Source organism: Hyperolius riggenbachi, chromosome 9 (assembly GCF_040937935.1).
Source record: "Hyperolius riggenbachi isolate aHypRig1 chromosome 9, aHypRig1.pri, whole genome shotgun sequence".
Taxonomy (NCBI): Eukaryota; Metazoa; Chordata; class Amphibia; order Anura; family Hyperoliidae; genus Hyperolius; species Hyperolius riggenbachi.
The window spans coordinates 287,793,466-287,815,639 of record NC_090654.1 but is presented as its reverse complement, the minus strand read 5'-3'; the positions used below and the strand labels follow the sequence as shown (position 1 = coordinate 287,815,639).

Here is a 22,174-nt window from a genome sequence, read left to right as displayed (position 1 = left end):
TTGCTATAGAGCCCCCCTGCCCCCTGGTATAGAGCCCCCATGCCCCCTGGTATGGATCCCCCTCTCCCCTGGTATAGAGCCCCCCTGGTATAGAGAGGCCCCCTGCCATGGATCCCCCTCTCCCCTGGTATAGAGGCCCCCTGTTATAGAGGAGCCCCCCTGCCCCCTGGTATAGAGGAATGGAGCTCCCCGGCTGGCTCTGCCCTTATTTAGCGCAGGGAGACCCGCCTCCAGCAGCAGCAGTGATAGGAGCAGTAAGTGCAGACTAGAGCTGTATGTTAGGAGCTGTTAGTGTCTTGCTGTCTGCAGGACGGGAGGATCCTCTCCGCTGAGCTGCAAATCCGGCCCCGCTTCCCGCAGCCGCTGCCCGTCACTCCTGCAGGTATGTCACCCCTCCCTGTGCTGGGGGGCCCGGGAGGAGAGAAGAAGGGAGACGCGTGTATTGTGTTCCCAGCTGCCTGTCATCAGCCTGAGCTGCTGCTGCTGGGGAGAGACACCAGTCCTATCTACAGCGACACTGGGCTGCCTAATGTGACCCTCTCCATGTGACTGCATGCATGGGACACCCTAATACTGTACTGGGGGCACTGTGACTGCATGGGACACCATAATACTGTACTGGGGGCACTGTGACTGCATGGGACACCATAATACTGTACTGGGGGCACTGTGACTGCATGGGACACCATAATACTGTACTGGGGGCACTGTGACTGCATGGGGCACCATAATACTGTACTGGGGGCGCTGTGACTGCATGGGACAAATACTGTACTAGAGGCACTGTGACTGCATGGGACACCATAATACTGTACTGGGTGCGCTGTGACTGCATGGGGCCCCCTGATACTGTACTGGGGGCACTGTGACTGCATGGGACACTCTAATACTGTACTGGGGGCACTGTGACTGCATGGGACACCCTAATAGTGTACTGGGGGCACTGTGACTGCATTGGGCACCCTAATACTGTACTGGGGGTACTGTAACTGCATAGGACACCCTAATAATGTACTGGGGGCACTGTGACTGCATGGGGCACCATAATACTGTACTGGAGGCACTGACTGCATGGGGCATCCTAACACTGTACTGGGGGCACTGTGACTGCATGGGGCACCCTAATACTGTACTGGGGGCACTGTGACTGCATAGGGCACCCTAATAATGTACTAGGGGCACTGTGACTGCATAGGGCACCCTAATAATGTACTGGAGGCACTGTGACTGCACGGGATACTCCTACCTCTTTTCTGGGGGCAATGTGTCTGCTTGTGACGTTGAGTGACACCCTGACTGTGTACCGAGCTCTGTGACACCCTGACTGTGTACTGAGCTCTGTGACACCCTGACTGTGTACTGAGCTCTGTGACACCCTGACTGTGTACTGAGCTCTGTGACACCCTGACTGTGTACTGCGCTCTGTGACACCCTGACTGTGTACTGAGCTCTGTGACACCCTGACTGTGTACTGAGCTCCGTGACACCCTGACTGTGTACTGCGCTCTGTGACACCCTGACTGTGTACTGAGCTCTGTGACACCCTGACTGTGTACTGCGCTCTGTGACACCCTGACTGTGTACTGAGCTCTGTGACACCCTGACTGTGTACTGAGCTCTGTGACACCCTGACTGTGTACTGCGCTCTGTGACACCCTGACTGTGTACTGAGCTTTGTGACACCCTGACTGTGTACTGAGCTCCGTGACACCCTGACTGTGTACCGAGCTCCGTGACACCCTGACTGTGTACCGAGCTCTGTGACACCCTGACTGTGTACCGAGCTCTGTGACACCCTGACTGTGTACCGAGCTCTGTGACACCCTGACTGTGTACTGACACTATATTGCTCCTGGACAGACCACAGTCACAACTTATGGCGAGTGTGTCACCTTGTACTGGGGACTGGGACATTGTGACCTAGTGGGACAGTATTGTGCAGTGTCAGTGATCCTGTTACCGAGGTGACTGTGTCGCTGTGGGAATACCAGTTGTCACTGCTCACTATGGAGAATAGTGATTGGAGCAGTGACTGCACCCAGCACTGTCGCTGAGTTTATTATTTTATTGTAAGGAGCATTGACACTGAATTCATAGCAGAGCATGTTTTCTGCCCATCACGTATAGTGCACTCTGCACCTGCCTAGATCAGTGAGCCTCTATGTACTGAGATTCTGGGAGGGAGTTTCTCTGTATGATCTGCATGTCATTGTCACAGCCAAAGCCGCATGCACAGACCTGAACTCAGAAACTTCCTCCCTGCTGTAAATGATAAGCAACAGCATAATAACCTTCAAAGAAAAAACGCTTCTTTGTTACAGCCGATACAAATCCTGAAATAAATCTGCAGCGTGTCTACTTCCTGCTATCATGGAAGCAGACATAGGGTTAACATCCCGTGTTTACAAATTAACTGCTCTGCCGACGCAGCCAAATGACAGCTGAGAGATCAAATTACAGTGGTGATTAGTCACAGATGAGGAAGAATTAGACAGGCTAAACTCTCTAAATACATACAGGGTGCCTTTCTTTATGTTTTCCTTCTGTCCTGTGCAAGAGTTCAGCTCCACTACTGTGTATTGAGACCTTTTAAATTCTATATCAGCTTGTAGCAGGCTGTCAGGCCTGTAAAGGTTCCAATACATTACTCAATTTTTCCACTAGGTAATTAAAGTGGACCTGAACTCTTGCACAGGACAGGAGAAGAACATAGAGAAATGCACCCTGTATGTATTTGGAGAGTTTAGCCTATTTCCCCCTTATATGTGACTAATAACAATTGTAATTTGATCTCTCAGCTCAGGAATCAGTATTTGATTGTGGAACAGTCGTCATTGGTCATTTCAACCGATTTTATCATTTTCCTGCCGTTCTCCCTCTGCTCTTTCTCCACAAAACTGAACTGCCTATAGAGACCCCAGCGGCATGTTCCCCCCCCCCCCCACACACACACAAAAAAAATACAATAAACAGTTCTGACACCTAAAAATGATCGTCAACAATTATTTTGGGCTGTATACAGTTGGGACCCACAGGAGCTGTTTCAGCAGAGCATTGCCGGCGATTGTGAAAGCGCTAGGCTTAATGACAGTCAATGGAGGCGATTCCACAGGAGCGATTGCGCTCTCCCTAAATCGCAGGTCCTTTCAATCGCATGTACAAAGCAATTTTGCAGCGATTTTACTACTCTGAACCAAAAAGAAAAAAGAAGTCGCAATTCCTGTACAAATCGCTAGCATAAAAAAAAAAAAAGTTTTAAAATTGTCAGAAATCACTCTGGGAAACGCTGCGAAAATTGCTTAGCGATTGCTTTTTGCAAATCCTAGTGGGCCCCAAACCTTACGTCTCATGCATGCGCGCCAATTGCTCCGGGGTGGAAAGCGTTCGTTTCTCACAAAGTATCTCCTATAATTTATGAACTGAGCCCCTTGCCTGTTACTGACAGTTGTAGCTGGAGAGATAGACTGACAGTCACTACTTTGTTTACGAAGAAGAAGATATAATTACTTGTCCTGGACTGTGGGGGGGGGGGGGGGGGGGGCAGTGTAACTAAATACAGCGCAGCGTGACTGCCCGGCGGTGCTACCACAGCTATGGTTACTTACTCACTGTTGTTATGTCTGCTGCATGGCTACAAGTACTGGGAGTGACTTTTGGGTGATATTTGGGACTGCTTGGTGATTCTGAGACTGTCAGGCCATGTTCACAGTGGCTGTTGCATTGCATTCCCTAGGACAGCAGGATCGCGACAGCGGCACCGCACGTTATGCTCGTGTTGGGTACAGTGAAGCATACATTCAGTGCAAAGTATGCTTCACCTCTACTGGTTTTACCGGTAATGCATTGATAGCATACCATAGCACCTAACGTACTGCTAGTGTGTTACCATACCGCAATGCACCCGCCGCACTGTGACCTTCGCATAGTCGCAAGTGATGGCTTGCATTGCGGCAGGTGCGTTACAAAGCTGCCGTTACACCGCATCACTGTAAACGTGGCCATAGGTCCGAGATGGACGCCGCCGGCACTTGCGCACGCCGATTACGCATCTGAACCCTTGTAGCCGTGCCTTGCATAGCTATGGGCATTTAGATGTGTTGTCCAGAATTAGTTTCAGCGTCAGAAACCCTTCCTATAACTTTATATTGCTGTATATTGAATGTGGCCCCGCCCTGCCAGTGATGTCACAGCTTAGACTGATTATATATGCGGAATTTTCCTAGCAGAGCAATTGGTCAAATACACACAACGGGGTGACATCGCTGGAACGAGGGGAGCAAGAGAGGACAGGGAAGGCTTTATAGGATCCAGAACGTTCCCTGTACATATGACTTTAACCCCCTCCCGACCGCCTAACGCCGATTAGCGTCAGGAGGGTGACAGCCCCAGGACTGCCTAACGCCAAAAGGCGTCAAGTCCTGGGGGTGGGGTTTTACAGGAGATTGTGCGCGGCGATGCGCAAGCATCTGCGCTTGAGTGAGCGTCATCCGTTTACCAGCAGCGATCACCGCTAGGAGACCGCGGTCTATTTACACTGTACTGCGCTGCGATCTACAGCAGCGCTGTACTGGGGACAGCCGTGTCACTCGGTTGTCCCCTAGAGAGGATCAGAGAGAGATCCCCTCTCTTAGGCTGATGCCTATGAGAGCTGATCGCTGTCATTGGCTGTCGGGGGTAGAGAGGGGTTAAAATATAACTAAAAAAAAAAAATAGTAAAATTTAATAAATAAAAAAAAAATAAACAAAAAAATAAACAAAGATGCCAGCAGCGATCAGAGCCCACCAACAGAAAGCTCTGGGTGTTATGGCCCATACTCACGAGTGACATTTGTCGCCGCAACACGCGGCGCGCGCGTGTTGCGGCGACAGGTCGCCCGTGAGTATGGGTCGCCGCACGCGCACGCACCCCGAACTGTCGCCCGTCGCTCTTGCCGCCATGCGATTCAAAGTTTCAATCGCATGGCAACAGTCGCCGCCGCACCTCCGCCGCAACTGTCGCTAGTCCGCGTGAGTACGCGGACTAGCGACAGCAACCTCCATAGAGGTAAATGGAGCTTCCGGCGGGGGGAGGAGGAACGTCGGCGACAGCTTCCGTCTCGCCGCTGGTCCCTCTTCCGCGTGTGTACGCGGAGGGACCTGGAGAGAAGCTGTCGCCGGCCTGTCGCTAGCACGCTCACGTGTGCTGGCGACAGGCCACTTCTGCAGCCCGTGAGTACGGGCCATAAGCCTATGGTCCTGAAGTGGTTAAACAATGCAGATTGCCTGGCTGCCCTGCTGATCCTCCGCCTCTAATACTTTTAGCCATAGCCCCTGAATAAGCATGCAGCAGAGTAGGCGTTTCTGACATTATTGTCAGATCTGACAAGATTAGCTGCATGCTTGTTTCTGGTGTGATTCAGAGACTACCGCAGCCAAATAGATCAGCAGGGCTGCCAGGCAACTGGTATTGTTTAAAGCGGAACTGTAGATACGTATAAAACACACTGTTTCACTTACCTGGGACTTTTGCTGCAAGCCCCCAGCAGCCATCCTGTCCCACGCCGGTCCTCCACGAGCCATCGTTTTTCCCACCGCCAGCTGCTTTAGGTTTCGCCACTGGGCCACTGCGCCTGCACGGCTCTGGCCACGCGTTTCCTTTCTTCGCGTTCCAGTGCGCAATAGCGCAATTGCAGACGGGAACGCTTGAAAGTGGGAGCTTGGCAGGGCTGTGCTGGCCTCAACTTACAAGAGAAAGGAGGATCGCGCAGGACCGGCGCGGGACAGGACGGCTGCTGGGGGCTTGCAGAAGCCCCAGGTAAGTGAAACAGTTTGTTTTAAACCTATCTAGAGTTCCGCTTTAACAGGAAATAAAAATATGGCAGCCTCCATATCACTCATTCTACAGGTGTAATGTGGCCTTTAAACTGACCACATTCCTTTCATTTTAGGTACCCTTTAAGGCCAATTTCTTGGGGGGATCATAAACCTATCTGTATGTTTTTTTGATGTGGTAGGAAAGTAAATACCTGGAGGTGAGACTGGCAAAAAGGGCTCTAGAAATTTGAGCGCAGACAGTCATTTGGTCAAATAGATCAGCAGGACAGCCAGGCAACTGGTATTATTTAACAGGAAATAAACATGGCAGCCTCCGTATCCCTCTTACATCAGGTTCCCTTTAATCCTTCCTCTGGGCTGGCTGAGGATTAGCCGTTACGCCATCCTATGTCTGATATCTCTAGCGGTATTAGAGCATGGCACGTGTGAGCTGTACTTATCAGGAAGGTCGCAGCGTTGTGTCACTGCGCGTACTGCGAGTGTCGGCGAGTCACTTTCATTTTCTCTGCAGATAAAGTAATTTCAGCGTCGTAACGGCAGGAAGTTCTGCTGCAGAAGCGTTATAGCAGGGCCCACAGGATGAAGCAGGCCCCTTTGCAATGATGTGACAGTCACATCGCTCTGCTATTGCTTTGCTTATAAAAAAGGATTATAATATATTAACCACAGGTGACGATCCGGCGTCGATGGTGGTTGTGTTGTTTATCTGTCAGCGCTGAAGTCGCGGCTTCATACCCCAGCAGACTTCCTGTCTGCACACCGCTTCGTGGTATTTTCCCAGCGATAAGCTGAACGACAAAATCCCAGGTAAAAAAAGAAGAATGTTCTTTGTGAATTCTTGTACATAATGCTGAAAAATTTCCACTGTCTGAAAAATAGGCCTCCTGTAATGCTTTATAGCCTGGAGCCCACTAGAGCGTTTTTTTGAGTGTTTAGGGAATGTTTTAAATCGCCAGTGATTTCCCTAAACACTCTGTCAATGTAAATGGATGGGACAGATTCCACTAGAGTGATTGGGATTAAGGAAATCACAATTGCAGGACATACAGCATTCTGGGAGCGTTTCAGTTCTAATGAATTGTATAGGAGCAGGGAAATTGTTCCCAAAATTGCTTGCAAAACACTATCACAAATTGCTTGCGATTGCCATAGCACTTTGTGCTTTCTAGTGGGTTCCAGGTTTGAGAAAGGTTACCCAGCGGGCCAGGGGGAGGGGTTCTGTGGGGACATCATCACACTCTGCTGCTGAGATCTACCTATCTGCAAGGGGCGTGTCTGAGACCTCTCTGGAGGAAGCTAACAGCCCTCCAAACAGCAGCAGTCTTCCCCTCTGCCAGGCAGTCCGGCACTACACTTTACACATAGTTTGTATTGCTATTTTCGCTGTTTTAACCACTACTGAATAGCCAAACTCCACCCATTGTCTCAGCCGCTACCCAACACCAGTGTCTCTTGCGCACAAATTAATTTTAGTGTAAACATTGGTGCCTTTGGACGCGCCCAATTTCTGGCCCGTGAATTGCACCCAAATTACTTGCTCCTCTCCGCCATGGCCTGTGTTTTCTTGTATACATTTCTAGAATGGATTGCTAAGCCCCCCGGTTTTTTGAAGAGGTAGATCCATCCGATATACCGCCAAGGTAGTTCTGATTTAGTAATGTAATTGATGTACTCGGTGGACATGCTTTTTTGAATACCTTTTTTCCTTTCGCATTAATTACTTTTTATTAACAAACATATCAGTAAATCATTCTTAAATTGGCAGCTCATTTTAATACATCGTATGTACTGTACGTTTGTATCAGGACACGCCCATTAATCATATCGTACTCTAGGAATAGTTTTTAGGATGTTATTTTGTGTTCAGTTAAAAGACCGCTGTCGTGAAAAATGTAAAATATATTTGTATGCATGCATATCAGAAGCACATTTCTCCCAGAGTGAAATGAGCTATACATTATTTTTCTGCTATGTTGCTGTCACTTACGGTAGGTAGTAAAAGTCTGACAAAAACTGACAGGTTTGGGACTAGTCCATTTTCTCTTGGGAGATTCTTAGTATTTCCTTCATTAATTACAAAATCACTCAGTGGAAATGATTTATACAAAGATGTCAGCCGGCCTCCCTACCCACTTTCACACTCTTTTGACAACTAGACTAAGCAACTACTGCACAATAAATGCTTTTGAATACAAAGAAAACCATGAGAATCCCCCCATGAAGAGATGGACTAGTCCAAAACCTGTCGCTTCTGTCAGATTTCTACTACCTACTGTAAGCGACAGCAACATAGGAAAGAAATAATTTATAGCTCATTTTACTCTGGGGCAAATGTACATTTTATAGTATACATATGCTAACCTTTTACATTTTACAATTTTCTGCAATAGTGGTCCTTTAGGCCTTGTTCACATCTGAGCGGGAATTGCGCGATTCCTGCTCACCGCAAACCGCTAGCAGTTTTTAAAACCGCTTAGTACACCTTATCCTATAGCAGTGTTCTCACTGTCACTATCATTGAAAACGCGTTACCTGCAGCATTTTGGCGGCGATTCTTGAGCGATGGCAATTAGCATGTATAGAACCGCTAATCACGATCGCTCCCAAAACGCTACAGTGTCCAGTGATTTTTTTTCCACGTTAATCGCGGCAAAATCACTCCCGCAAAACGCTAGCTGTAATCACTAGGGTTTTGCGATTTTAGGTGTAAAGGGGGCCTTAAGGATTGTTTTTATACACCTCACGAGTGATTTAGAGAACTCCGTATCCTCGCCGTACCCCAGATCCGGTTCCTTTGTGTTAATTGCAGGATCTAATTAAAACAAGTACGTGTCATAACAGGATACCGGATCTTCCTGTGTGTAGCGAAAGCTGTCCTGGTTTATTTCCGTGACCTCAGATCCACTTTATAGCAAACCTGAAGTGAAAATAAACTTATGATATAATAAATTGTATGTACAGTACAGCTAAGAAATAGAACATTAGTTGCAAAGAAAAGAGTCTCATATTGTTTTCCAGTACAGGAAGAGTTAAGAAACTCCACTTGTTATCAATGCAAAAGAGCTTCTCTGAGCTATTCTGACCCACTGGGACCAATACAGTCTTGTTTTCTGAAGCACTTAAAGTGTACCAGAGCTGAGTAATAAAAAAAAATATACATACCTGGGGCTTCCTCCAGCCCCCTCCGACCTCATTGCTCCCACGCCGCCGTCCTCAGACTTCTATATCTTTGGTTACGGGTCCGTCACTGCGGCCAGTCGTCACATGCCTAGTGCGCTCCTCCATCTTGCTCCCGTGACTGGGAGCATTCTGCACCTGCACAGTAGTACTGCACAGAACTCTCCCTGACTGACGCGACTGAGCCAGTTACTGAGGCTGATCACGGCTGAACGGCAGACTGCGGGAGGACGGCGAGGGACTCAGCCGTGTTTAAAGGGCAGGAGGAAGTCCCGGGTAAGTAACAAATCTTACTATGCTTTGAGCTCTGGGTTACGTGAAAGTAAACCTTAGACAGGGGCAACAAGGATTTTTACCTGGGGGGGGGGGGGGCTTCTTCCTGCCCCCTGCAGTCTGTCAGCTCCCTCAATGTCCTGCACTTGTCACTAATATCTGACAAGTGTTTATTAAAGGACACCGAGGTGACATGTGACATGAGATAGACATGTGTATGTACAGTGCCAAGCACACAAATAACTAGGCTGTGTTCCTTTTTTTCTTTCTCTGCCTGAAAGAGTTAAATATCAGGCATGTAAGTGGCTGACTCAGTCCTGACTCAGACAGGAAGTGACTACAGTGTGACCCTCACTGATAAGAAATTACAACCATAACACACTTTCCTGGCAGAAAAAGGCTTCTGAGAGCAGGAGAGAGATAAAAAGGATCAATAATTCATAGATTTGAGCTCTGGCATACTTCAGTGAAGGTGTCATTGAGCAAAGACAATGAAACAGTAAAAACCTAAAAACCATATTTAAATCTAAAATAAAACCATGGGATATCTAAAAAAGTTATTTTTAGCAGAAGGAGATACAATTGTTTATCTCATGAGTTTATTTTCACCTCGGATGTCCTTTAAGGACTTATTTTATGCTTTGTCATATATGACCACTGATTGATATTGTAATTAAGTTATGTTTTACACTTAACTGATACCACTAGGCTTTGAAACCCTCATTTTGTATTTGTGTGCTTTTGCATTGCACTGTATGTGAACCTGGATTAGAGGGGTGGCTGTTTCCTGACAGTGTTGTGATTATATAACGTAGTTACACTGTAGCCGATTGGCCACTATTGCGCGCCCACCTGACTGCCTCAGTGCCATATATGCGCAAATAACACTATGGTCTATTACACACCTGCTGAACAGGACAGCAGAATTTTCTGTGTTTATTCAGACGTTGCTCCTCTGTGGCCAGTTCAGCCAGTTGCTGCCCTTCTCTCTTCATTTAATTAATATTTAATTGCAGCCATTTAAATATTTGATGTGTAGCGTGGCTCTGTGGGCGTGTCCTTGCTGGACCTGTTGTCACAGTTACAGCAGTATTATGTAGTGAGGGGCAGTGAGTAACTGGCAGTAGGTTAAAGTCTTGTTGTCTGCTGGGCCTGTTGTCACAGTTACGCAGTGTCAGTTACACAGCAGCACTATGTAGTGTGGAGCAGTCAGTAACTGGCAGTAGGATAAAGTCTTGGGGTCTGCTGGGCCTGTTGCCACAGTTACACAGTGACAGTTACGCAGCAGCACTCTGTAGTGAGGGGCAGTCAGTAACTGGCAGTAGGATAAAGTCTTGTCTGCAGTGTCACAGTGACAGTTGCACAGCAGCACTGTGTGGAGTGGGGCAGTCAGTAGCTGGCAGTTGTTCCTCCATCCAGTGGGGCCTTTAGATAAAGTCTTGTTGTCTGCTGGGCCTGTTGTCACAGTTACACAGTGACAGTTGCACAGCAGCACTGTGTGGAGTGGGGCAATCGGTAGCTGGCAGTTGTTTCTCCATCCAGTGGGGCCTTTAGATAAAGTCTTGTTGTCTGCTGGACCTGTTGTCACAGTTACACAGTGACAGTTGCACAGCAGCACTGTGTGGAGTGAGGCAGTCGGTAGCTGGCAGTTGTTCCTCCATCCAGCTTGGCCTTTGGACATAGTCTTGGGGTCTGCGGCTGTGCGGAGGAATTCAGCTGTCTGCAGCCCCCACCCTCAGCTGAGCAAGGCTGCCATGTCCCAGGCAAGCTGCTCCGCATTCCTGAGGGTTCTGCCAGTTGGAGCTGCTGTTGTAGATTTCCAGAAGCAGGCAGAAGCCTTAGTGAGTGGATAGGAGTCCATGAGATGGATAAAGTCACAGAACTGGTCACCTCTGTGTCTGGAGGCAAAAATTTGATTTGTAGCTGCATTCCGAGTTTACATTCAGATCGCATTCTCAGTGGGACGTTATTGTCTTGCGATATAAAGTCATTATAACGCAGGATAACGTACTGTAATGTTAAGCGTATGCAACATTCACTATGCGACGTTAACATTGCGTTGTAAATGTTGCGTTATTTATTTATTGTATTTATAAAGCGCCAGCATATTACGCAGCGTGTTATGAAGCAGTGCGCTATCTCGGAACGCAGATGTTAAAGAGATACAGAGAGGCATACTTTTCATTGCTTGTCTGCTCCACTGTACCTACTGTATGCCACGGTAATGCAGCGTTAATGTGCGTTACCACCTTTTCTTTGCGTTGCGTTTGTAGTGCTGTGTTGCGACTTTAACGTCGCATTACAACAGAACGTCCCACTGTGAATATGGCCTCAGTGGTAGAAGCTGTTTTTTATCTTTGCAGAGATACTAAATCACTTTTTTAAAGTCCAATAAAATAATTTATTGGTCTGATTCCTTCCCCCCCATCCCGACCCCCACCCCCCGGTCTTTTACACCAAGCGCAAGCAGCTTCTGGTGATGTTATTATTTAGTATTTATTATTATTTATTTATTGTATTTATAAAGCGCCGACATATTACGCAGCACTGGACAATAAATATATACAATGATACAAGGATGACAGACGTAACAAGGCTATACAACATACAACAAAGTTATACAAGGCAAATAGTACAAAATACATGATCATGTGATATGAGCGCTTCATATAGCGCTGACATATTACGCAGCGCTGTACAGAATATATTGTCTTGTCACTAGCTGTCCCTCAGAGGGGCTCACAATTTAATCCCTACCATAGTCATCGGTCTATGTATGTATCGTGTGGTGTATGCATCGCAGTTTACGGCCAATTTAGGGGGAAGCCAATTCACCTATCTGTATGTTTTTGGGATGTGGGAGGAAACCCACACAGACACAAAGAGAACATACAAACTCTTTGCAGATAGTGCCGTGGCTGGGATTTGAACCGGGGACCCAGCGCTGCAAGGCAAGAGCCATGATTTCAGGAGATTTCGTATACACTTTTTTGATTTCTTTGAACATGCTTCTGTTTTATTTTTTATTCAGTTGCTTTCTGTGTCGGGAAAATCATTGATTTGCTATTTTGGGAAAATCAGACTGAAAAGCTGCACGCTATACACGCTTTTCTGATTCCGATTTTGATGCGATTTTACATGCGGTTCCGATCCCGATTTTTGATGTGATTAAAAAAAAAAAGTCCTGCATGCTGCATTTTTCTGCGTTTTTCTCTTGCTAGCATCCAGTGAAAATCGGAAACGGAAAAGCAAATCCGAATCGGAATCGTGATTTGCAGTGTAAAAGAAGCCTGACAAAGCGTTGTATGTGATTATTATTATTTTTTTGTGTGTGTGTTTCTGTTAATAAGCACAAATGCACCAAATGCAGATATCGGGCAGTCAGCCGGTGTGTACAATGACGTTCAAACAGCATTGTTCCAGAGCATGCGCACATGTCGAATGGAATGTCACTTCTTCTTGCGCATGCAGCATTTACCGTAAATGACATAATCGATTGAAATATCGTTGTGTATGAATAACGCCATTTAATCTATTTGTTGTTTCTTTTTGCCAGTAATGCGTTTCAGCCACGCCGCTCTTGCTTTTGTGCGCCGACTTTAATCCAGCGTGCGTACGGAGGAGTTTGTGCCGTTTCAGAGCACTGCGGAGAATGCTGACGGTCCGATCGGTGTCCAAGCTCGGTGATTTTTAGATTACACATTTGGAATTATTATTATTGATTTATAAAGCGCCAACATATTCCGTGGCGCTGTACAAAGTAAGAAACAAACATGGGGTACATAATAATACAGACAATGGTGTACACCAAGATACAAGATACATAATTAGTGACAAAATAAAACAAATGATACAAAATACAGAATTGGTAATGACAGTGATAAATGTAACATGATAAATAAAATGTATAATGATTTTCAAGACACAAAAGGGGAGAGAGCTCTGCCCTTGTGAGCTTACAATCTAAAGGGAATGGGGGGGAAACAAGAGGAGGGATAGTATGCAACCAATATATAGAGGCAGTGTGTTTTAGGATACCTAGTATTAGTGCAATTTGGTCTTAGGACAAAGAGAAGTGGCCTAGGGTAGCGCGTATGTTTGTCGGAACAAATTAGTTTTTAGAGAGCGTTTAAAGATAACGAAGATTGGCGAGTGACGGATGTGTTGTGGGAGGGCATTCCAGAGGAGGGGTGAAGCGCGTGCAAAATCTTGTAAACGTGAATGTGAGGAGGTAATTCTAGAGGAGGACAACAGAAGATCGTGTGCAGATCTGAGATTGCGATTGGAATATTTTGTGGGTAGTTTGTGAAGTCAGATGCTTTCACTGAAATGAATGGGCTCTCCATCCAATCGCCTGGAAGGGCTGGTGCACACCGAGCAGCTTTTTCAGCATTTCTGCAGCCGCTTGCGGGTGCGGATCCGCTTGGTCAATGTATCTCAATGGGCTGGTGCACACCAGAGCGGGAGGCGTTTTGCAGAAACGCATACTCCCGGGGTGAGGCATTTTTTGGATTACGGATGCGTTTCTGCCTCAATGTTAAGTATAGGAAAAACGCAAACCGCTCTGAGAAACGCCTGTTCAGAGCGGTTTTGCCGGCGTTTTTGTTACAGAAGCTGTTCAGTAACAGCTTTACTGTAACAATATATGAAATCTACTACACCAAAACCGCTACACAAAACCGCAAAACGCTAGCTGAAACGCTACAGAAAAAGCGTTTCAAAATCTGCTAGCATTTTGCGGATCTGCTAGCGGGTTTTGGTGTGCACCAGGCCCAAGCGCAGACTCCTTCCTTTCACTGGCATTCCGAGAGCATTTTCAGCATTCCAGAGACCAGACAATTCAAGCAGCTAAAAATCTTCAGGGCTTGTGGGTCATGTGACAGAAAGTTTGAAAAACAAGATGTTTAGCTGCAAAACTTTCTCCTCCTGTAGGATCAGCGTGACTTTTACTGTATGTGTATAGTGAGTGCAGCGTTGGTTGAGGCCGCTCACACTGATGGTTTTGGAACGGTGACATTGGGGGCGGTGACATTGGGGGGACAGCTGCACAGAGACGCTTTATTGGCCTTACAAGCTGTACAATTTTGCTTTCCTGTGAAATTTTTCCCATTTAGTTTCCTCATTAAAGCCATACAGGGCCGCCCATTGTCATCTGTGTAAATGAATTGCGACTGAACCACTAAATAGGCTAATTATTCCATCCAACAAAGACTCATTGATTCCCGTCAGAGTCTGACGCTCCGGGCTCAACCAACTGACAAGCTTGGCGGGGGGGGGGGGGGGGGGGGGAAATCAGGATCTCCTGCGACTAGTTAGTATGATCCAGATTTATAAGAATGTATTTTAGAGGTTTAAAGTGAACTTGAACTCTTGTACAAGACAGAAGGAAAGCATAGAGAAATGCACCCTGTATGTATTTAGAGAGTTTAGCCTGTCTAATCCCCCCTCATCTGTGACTAATCACAAGTGTAAGTGTTGATCTCGCAGCTGTGTCAACTCAGGAACCTCAGCTAATTTGTAAACACAGGATGTTAACAATATGCCAACTTCCATGAAAGCAGGAAGTAGACACACTGCAGATTTATTGCAGGATTTGTATCAGCTGTAACAAAGAAATGTTTTTTCTTTAAATGTTATTATGCTGTTGCTTATCTTTTTAGAGCAGAGAGGAAGTTCTGAGTTCAGGTCCGCTTTAAAGTTAAAAACAATTTGAAAGTATTCTCAGTGATGCCTTTTAAAGGGTAAATCCATTTTTTATGTGGAGAAATAATCTACTCCTACAGATTAGGTCTATAAATTGCTAGAAGTAACAGCAAAACATTATTGCGAGCCATTCACCTTTATTCTGAGCGCACAAATACGCCATTTTTAGCAATTCGGAGGCTTTGTCTCTTTCTGGAGAACATTTTGGTTCCAAATTCTGTGCAGACATTACTAGCCTAGAAGCTAGCGACACATTATTATTATTACTGATTTATAAAGCGGCAACATATTCCGTGGCGCTGATGAAGAAATCAAGTAAGGGAGCGGTGGGTGGGCGGGATCTGCAGGTTTGGGGCTGCAGCCCTCACCTGATTGGCACATGGCTTCCAAAGTGGCGCGCGCCATACTGGCTGCATGTACACAGAAGGGACACGGGGACAGAGGACAATGACACAGGGGGACAGTGGCGGACACAGCAGGAAACAAAGATACAAAAGGTACAAGGAAGGCACCCTCACTGATAAGAAATTCCAACTATAAAACACTTTCCTAGCAGAAAATAGCTTCTGAGAGCAAGAAAGAGATAAAACGGGGAATTTCTTATCAGTGAGGGTCACACTGTAGTCACTTCCTGTCTGAGTCAGGACTGAGTCAGCCACTTACATACCTGATATTTAACTCTTTCAGGCAGAGAAAGGAAAAAAGGAACACAGCCTAGTTATTTGTGTGCTAGGCACTGTACATACACATGTCTATCTCATCATGTCACATGTCACCTCGGGTATCCTTTAACCAGCCCTGATTGGCGGAATCATCATCATTATTAGGCCGCCATCACCCCGAGTATAGCCAGCCTCCTTCCCCAGGGACCTGATGTATCCTCAGGAGGCAGCAGAGCCCAGTCAGGTCTGTGTGACCCCAGAGGAGGATTCCTGACTGACACTCTGAGTGACAGCCTGCTTGTACATTTCAGCTCACGGTGACGGCTCTGACAGATTTATGTCCGGTCGTGTGACGCAGAGGTGGTCAGATCTCTCGCGGCCCCGCAGGCACAACGCCACCTGCTACATATCTGTACATAGGTCCCTGCTATGCTGGGTATATCAACAAGGTTCTGCTTGTTATAGTCACAAGGGATTGCTTCTTGCTAAAAAAGGGTTGCTGTTTTTTGTTTTTGTTTGTTTGTCAATATCTGTTGAAACTGTAACCAAGAATTGAACTTCATCCCAGTCAGTAGCTGATTCCCCCCTTCCCCATGAGAAATCTATTCCTTTTCTCAAACGGATCACCAGGGGGCGCTGTATGGCTGATATTGTGGTGAAACATCTCCCACAGTGTGATGTCAGGACCATGGTTCTGACATCACACTGTGGGAGCCTTGTTGCATTGTGGGAAATAATAGCTGTGTACAGCTGTTTCCAACTGCCAAAAAAGCAAGCAGAATCAGAATCTTTATTCATAAGCAGCATCTTCTTCCACTGACATCACCTGCCAGCAGTAAAAATGTCACTATGTGATAAATGTCAGAATGTAAATCAGGGAGCGGAAAGATTTTACATCGGGCAAACACTGACTAAATCATTTATACATAATTATTGTAAAAATGAAACACTTTTTTTATTCCATTATTTTCACTGGAGTTCCTCTTTAAGTTGTCCGGTTCATAGTCTGACATTAACACCCAAACACAACCATCCTGCGTGAGGTAGGAATCAATTCGGCCAGGAGAGAAATGAGTCGTTTTGCTATATCAGGTGGCAGTCTATAAGTGTACAGCGCCTATTCGATAGTGTAATGCTGGGAATACACGGCAAGTTTTTGCTGCTCAATTCTCCCATTCAATCGTTTCGCCGCTCGATTCTACAGTCAATTCTCTTATCTTCCACTCCTTTTTCTTATCTTTTTGGATCGGGAATCAGCCTGTGGTGTACGGGAAGCCGACAGATCTCTCTCTAATCAGATTCGATCAGAGAGAGATTTGTCTTTTAGTCGAATCTGCCCATCATCTCTAGATGTATAGCATACCTCCCAATTTTTTTAGATGAGAAAGAGGGACACTTAAGCCACGCCCCTGCCACACCCCTGATCACAACCCTAGTCACGCATACCATCAAGATTTCATAAGAACAATCTGTTGTTTTATAATTCAAACCACACTGGTCCTTTCTATCCTGGTTCATTCTCCTTCATAGTAACATTTTACAATTAGTAATATATCAATTTATAGGATGGGAATAAAGTTTAGAGTCAGTCAAACACATTTTTAGTAGAGAAATATATATATTTACATAGAAAAAGGGACAAAGTCCTGAAAGAGGGACAAATGAGGAGGGACAGAGGGACAGGGCTCCCAAAGAGGGACAGTTGGGAGCTATAGTGTATGGCCACCCTAACTGTACAGTGCCTATTCCATAATCTAAGAGGAGGTGTGTGCCTTTGAACTCAAAGTTCTTTGTTCTCTCCCCATCTTCTGCTTGCTGACTTGGGCACAATGGGCTGGTGCCTCCCTCTTTGTTACGCCCCCTCGTAGCCCCCCCCCCCCCCCCCCCCCCCCGATTGATAACTCCAGAATTATACCCAGAGCTGCCTTTATCAGAATCCTGCTCTTCCACTGATATGAGGCGCTTCTGCGAGGCGGATTGCATTGTGTTGTGAGGTAAGGCGGCGTCGCATGCTGTCACACGCTGTGTTGTGTCAGCCCTGATTACAGGTGCATGCATTATTCACTGTACAGCGAGCACCTGTCACCTCCTGTCACCAGACATCTGTCTACGGGAAGAGCCCATTGTCTAAACAATCCAATGATATGACGGCGAATCGTCTCAGCGACCCAGACAGCGAGGCGAACGCATAATTATATCCCCCTCTTCATGCTGAGGTGGCAAATTAATGCGAAAGCGAAAGCTGTGCAGCGCAGGTTAACCCCTGAGGGGCTGGATCGCATGAGCTGATATTTATTCCAGCTATTTATTTCCATGCCTACATTCAGCATGCACAGCCACAGGAGGGGGGGGGGGGGGGGCAGTTTACTAACCTAGTTTAAATTCTTTTATACATTTATATATAATGAATATACAGTTGTTTTATTATATAGCTTAGATATTTTCAACAGTACTTTACCGAGTACACTGAACAATTCATGTCACTAACTGTCCATCATAGTAGCTCACAATTTAATGCCTAGATGAATACTATGTATTTATATAGCACTGACATCTTCTGCAGCACATTACAGAGTACATAGTCATGTCACTCTGTCCTCAGAGGAGCTCACAGTCTAATCCTACCATAGTCATAGTCTAATGTCCTCCCATATTATTATTATGTATTTATATAGCGCTGACATCTTCTGCAGCACTTTACAGAGTACATAGTCATGTCACTGACTGTCCTCAGAGGAGCTCACACTCTAATCCTACCATAGTCATAGCCTAATGTCCTACCATATTATTATGTATTTATATAGCACTGACATCTTCTGCAGCACATTACAGAGTACATAGTCATGTCACTGACTGTCCTCAGAGGAGCTCACAATGTAATCCTACCATAGTCATAGTCTAATGTCCTACCATATTATTATTATGTATTTATATAGCGCTGACATCTTCTGCAGCACTTTATAGAGTACATAGTCATGTCACTCACTTGTCCTCAGAGGAGCTCACAGTCTATTCCCTATCATCGTGTAATTTTCCATGGAGGTGGTAAAATTGGTCAGTGAGTGCTTTCATGGAAGCTGACATAGGGTTAACATCCTGTGGTTACAAATAAGCTGCTATGCCGAGGCAGCCAGCTGGCACATCAAATTACAGTTGTAATTAGTCACAGATGAGTGGGAATTAGACTAGGCTAAATTCTCGAAATACATACAGGGTGCATTTCTCTGTTTTCCTTCTGTCCTGTGCAAGAGTTCAGGTCCGCTTTAAAGGTGTGAATTGCTCCAGCTTGCATAGAGATCTGAAGCGGAAAGAAACAGATACATACCTCAGCAGTTGGAGGCCCCTGTATGGTTCAGAAGCTTCCTTCACCCTCCAGCATTTTTAGCGCAGGGCCCCGCTATGCCGTTTAAAGACAAAGACAAACACTTATATAGCGTTTTTCTCCTGGCGGACTCAAAGCGCCAGAGCTGCAGCCGCTAGGAAGCGCTCTATAGGCAGTAGCAGTGTTAGGGAGACTTGCCTAAGGTCTCCTGCTGAATAGGTGCTGGCTTACTGAACAGGCAGAGCCAAGATTCGAACCCTGGTCTCCGGTGTCAGAGGCAGAGCCCTTAACCATTACACTATCCAGCCACATCCAGTTTAGACTCAGCCCTAGTCGAATAGGAACTTTCTGTGCCCCAGCATGGCTTGGGAGAGCTCCTTTAGACTGGGCATGTACGAGTACGGTAGGCCTGAAAGGTTGATCGACTTTAAACCCAAATCGCGATCACCAAGATCACAATTTCAGAATCGTCAAAGCGGGTGATTTCCTCGATGGCGTCATTTCCGCATGAGGGAAGTTTAAAGAAGCTTCCTCCAAGTCCCGGCGCATGCGACCCACAGGTGCATGCGACCCAAAACGTCGGCAATGTTGGACATACCTTCCGACACAAGTCCAACGCTGTCCGTCCTCTATCGCCATCTGTCGGCTCTTGTGCACGTCATACTTCCTGGTTCCTGTATGTCATGTGACATACAGGAAGTATGCCGTGCATTAGAGCCTGCAGGAGGCGAAGTGGATAGACGGGCATCACTGGACTTGTGCTGGAAGCTATGTCAAGCACTTCTGCAGCTTGGGGGACGGAGGGGGCACAGAGAAACAAAAGGGGCACAAAGAGAGACCCAGAGGGGACACAGAGAGACAAAAGGGGCAGAGAGAGGCACAGAGGGGGCACAGAGGCACAGGACAACCACCAAGAGAGACACAGGGCGGGCACAGAGAGACACAGGGCGGGCACCAAGAGACAGGGCGGGCACCAAGAGAGTCACAGGGCGGGCACCAAGAGAGACACAGGGCGGGCACAGAGAGACACAGGGCGGGCACCAAGAGACACAGGGTGGGCACCAGGAGAGACACAGGGTGGGCACAGAGAGACACAGGGTGGGCACCAGGAGAGACACAGGGCGGGCACCAAGAGAGACACAGGGCGGGCACCAAGAGAGACACAGGGCGGGCACAGAGAGACACAGGGTGGGCACCAGGAGAGACACAGGGCGGGCACAGAGAGACACAGGGTGGGCACCAGGAGAGACACAGGGCGGGCACCCAGAGACACAGGGCGGGCACTCAGAGACACAGGGCGGGCACCCAGAGACACAGGGCGGGCACCAAGAGACACAGGGCGGGCACCAGGAGAGACACAGGGCGGGCACAGAGAGACACAGGGCGGGCACAGAGAGAGGCACAGAGGGGGCACAGAGAGACACAGGGCGGGCACAGAGAGACACAGGGCAGGCACAGAGAGACACAGGGCGGGCACAGAGAGACACAGGGCGGGCACCAAGAGAGACACAGGGCGGGCACAGAGAGACACAGGGCGGCCACCAAGAGAGACACAGGGCAGGCACAGAGAGACACAGGGCGGGCACCAAGAGAGACATAGGGCGGGCACCAAGAGACACAGGGCGGGCACAGAGAGACAGGGCGGGCACCAAGAGAGACACAGGGCGGGCACCAAGAGACACAGGGCGGGCACAGAGAGAGGCACAGAGGGGGCACAGAGACACAGGGTGGGCACAGAGACACAGGGTGGGCACAGAGACACAGGGCGGGCACAGAGACACAGGGTGGGCACAGAGGGGGCACAGAGACACAGGGCGGGCACAGAGACACAGGGCGGGCACAGAGACACAGGGTGGGCACAGAGGGGGCACAGAGACACAGGGCGGGCACAGAGACACAGGGCGGGCACAGAGGGGGCAAGAGGGGCACAAAGAAATAAAGGGGGCAAGAGAGAAACCCAGAGGGAGCACAGAGAGAGAGAGACACAGAGGAGACAGACAAAGGTGGGCACAAAGAGAGACGGGGACAGAGGCGCATAGAGGGGGGGGGCGCTTGAATTCTTGATTTGAAGGAATCAAATCGAAAACGCGATTTCAGACAGAAATGGCTCATTTCAATTCATGCCCAGTCCACGGCTGGGAGTGCGGCCAGGTGATGGAGAGGGTCCTAGCACTGGAGCGGTGGGCTCTATAAGCCTTCGGGAATCATCTGGACTATCCAGCAGCTTTCCTCTACTGAGGTAAATATCTGAGGTCTTAAAGGACACCTGAAGTGAGAGGGATATGGAGGCTGCTATATTTATTTCCTGTTAACCAATACCAGTTGCCTGGTTCCGTGGTCCTCTGGTGGGTACAAAGCTTTACCGGTTTGTATTTAGTCTGCTGAATTCCATCGATAACTCCCTATAATCGCTCTCTGCCTGGTTTGAGGGCGTTCCTCTTGGCTGGGCAGGTTTAATTGTTTTATCATTTCTTCCTTGATTGATGCGAAGCCTCTTGGCTGCGATTGTTTAATTGTTTTGTGCGACTATATTTAGTTTTCTCCTGGTCTGTTTTTGTTAGCGCTGCCAGCAGTCTGGTGGTTATTTTATACCCGCCTTCCACCCACATAACTGGTTATTGCAGAGATATTTCTCTGGCGTGAAAGGTGTTTTTATTAATGTGTAACGACTTCTTTGTGTTCTCGGCATTCCTCAGGCGTTACCGTCCTGCATGTTTGTCGCTCTCCTGCGTTCCACGTTCTCGGAATGCCGCTCTGGTGCCAGACGTGGAGACCATTACCGCTCTGACAGATATCAGCAGTCTGGTTCTTCAGCTTTTTTCTGTCCACACCCTGTTGTGTTTGCATTTTTGATATTGACAGTAAAGACATATGGAAGGCAGGGCTGCGGCGTGGAGAGGGAGTGCTGGTGTCACCTGTGTGGGATCCACGTGGGGCGTCGCCGCTGCGCGCAGGTGCTGAGGGCGGAGGGATTTGCATTGTAAATAGGTCATTTGAATTAAAACTGTAATTTCAGGGGAATTTTTTTTTTTAAGGCGGCAGCGATGAGCGAAAAATGCCGATATTCTTTTCTCATTCATTTTCATGCAAATAATGTAAATTCGACTTTCAAGTGAAAATTCCACTGAAAATCATTTTGTAATAATTTTGTAATTTTTCACAAATTTGTTTTGCAATTTTTCGACCTAAAATTAACGTTTTTGCGTTTTCTGCAAATGTTCTC

The 22,174-nt window shown here is 47.3% G+C and overlaps 1 protein-coding gene across 13 annotated transcripts in view; it reads left to right on the top strand.

Annotated features, from left to right (window-relative positions):
• The first annotated feature begins 276 nt into the window (after positions 1-276).
• The window catches only part of SYNE3 (spectrin repeat containing nuclear envelope family member 3), a 166,204-nt gene continuing 144,306 nt past the window's right edge, over positions 277-22,174 (top strand). For 11 of the 13 annotated variants that reach the window (XM_068254741.1, XM_068254748.1, XM_068254745.1 and 8 more), the window contains exon 1: positions 277-382. The gene's annotated coding sequence lies outside the window, so the exon portion shown is untranslated. Of the gene's footprint in view, positions 383-6,356; positions 6,622-17,543; positions 17,624-22,174 lie in introns of those variants that run through there. The other 2 variants (XM_068254738.1, XM_068254739.1) reach the window with 2 other exon arrangements.